Here is a 1,678-nt window from a genome sequence, read left to right as displayed (position 1 = left end):
TGAGCTTTCTAAACTATCATTTGTAGAAATCAAGTTCATTCGCACTTTGGTTTATATTAAATTTGACTAACTAATCTGTATATGTGGGAGAGTGGTTATTAACTTATTATACAAACCATAATTATTGTATAAAATGAGCTTACTATGAAAATATATGAATTTATAGAAATTGAATTTTTGCCACTTCGAAAATTTGAACCCTAAACCATGATGAATTCATCCAATAAAATTATGATATCAATGTAAATCTTCACGATCTAAGAGCTGAAGATAGTTCTTATTTTATATGATAAATATCTAAATAGTTATTATTATTATTATTATTATATATATATATATATATATATATAGGGTCAAGTTAAACAAACAATGACCCTATCTATAGAGAATAGAGATTAAATCTCATCCCTAGAATTTGGCAGATCGTGTGGTTGAAATTAAATGATTTTTCATATTTTAATTAACAATTCAAATAAACAAAATAATACTTTTAATTCGAACAAGGGCATTACAGTCAATATGTTTTGGGTAAAAACTGCAAGCCCTAAAATCACTCCTCATTAACAACTCACACGTTCCTCTCTATCTCTCTCTCTCTCTCTCTCTTGTTTCTCAACCTCTCGGTCGTCTCTCACCTTCTCTGCAAATCCTTCGTCTCTTTCTTCTTCGATGGCGTCGTGGCGGCGGATGAGGGGATTGGCTGGGTGGATGTCCCAATCGCAAGCGGCGTAGATAGAGACGACGTAGAAGGCCGCAGATTATCTGATCACTTCTCTCTTCCCCTGCCTTCTGTTCTTGGTTCACGACAGTTCTTCTGTTCTTCGGCCTTCTCTTTTGATTTCGAAATTTCCATGGGTGTTTTGATTTACATGGAACAAGATGTATTACATGTTTCTTGGTATAGGGTTTTTGATTTTGTTCGAATTGTTTTGGGGATTTTCGTCCTGCCAAATATTGTTTGCTATAGGAAATTCAATTTTGTTTCAAGTTCATTTCGACTTTTGTTTCATTGAGCGTTCATTGTTTTGTTGGGCGACGATGCATATCATATTCGAGAATTAAAATTTTTCTTGTGGTTAATCCTAGTTCGGCGGTTATTCTTTTTGCCGACATTTCTATTCGCACTTTGTTGGTCTTTCGAACATCGCATTTGTTCAAACAATGAAGCAAGCTTCAAATCCAGATGAAACTTTAGAATCGGTAAGAACTTTCGTTCGTTTCGTTCATTTTGGGTTTTGAAACTTTTAGTCTCATCTGTTGTTGTTGTGCTGATTGTGGTAGCAACAACGTTAATCATAGAAGTAGGGCTGTGCGCAAATGGAGTTTCATTTCATAGGTGTTGTTGTGTTCTTTAAGCTAGTTAGTCTGTTCAAATATTTGTAAGGTCTGTTCGAAATGTACTAATGATATTATGTTACACATTTACAGATTAGTGCGGCGCCGGCTGGGAAGGAGGCGTCGGCCGCTGTTCTTTGTTTTCACCGGAGAAGGAAGTGCGTGTGAAACTCAGGCATGACCCAGATCTTCAGACCCAGATCTTCAGAGCAGACAACATCAACTCAGCAAAAACAAAATTGTGTTTTGTTCATTTAGAATTGGGTTCTGTTCATTTATTAGAATTGTGTTCAGTAAATCTAAATAAGGTTTTCGTTTTTGCTATGAAATCTGATTTTTTTTT

The 1,678-nt window shown here is 35.2% G+C and overlaps 1 long non-coding RNA gene across 1 annotated transcript; it reads left to right on the top strand.

Moving 5' to 3' along the window:
• The first annotated feature begins 566 nt into the window (after positions 1 to 566).
• LOC131000459 (uncharacterized) lies at positions 567 to 1,678 on the top strand. The gene is made up of 2 exons (XR_009093738.1): positions 567 to 1,200; positions 1,429 to 1,678. It is a non-coding gene; the product is annotated as an uncharacterized LOC131000459 (long non-coding RNA).

Source organism: Salvia miltiorrhiza, chromosome 8 (genome assembly GCF_028751815.1).
Source record: "Salvia miltiorrhiza cultivar Shanhuang (shh) chromosome 8, IMPLAD_Smil_shh, whole genome shotgun sequence".
Taxonomy (NCBI): domain Eukaryota; kingdom Viridiplantae; phylum Streptophyta; class Magnoliopsida; order Lamiales; family Lamiaceae; genus Salvia; species Salvia miltiorrhiza.
This window is presented reverse-complemented; position numbering and strand designations above follow the sequence as displayed.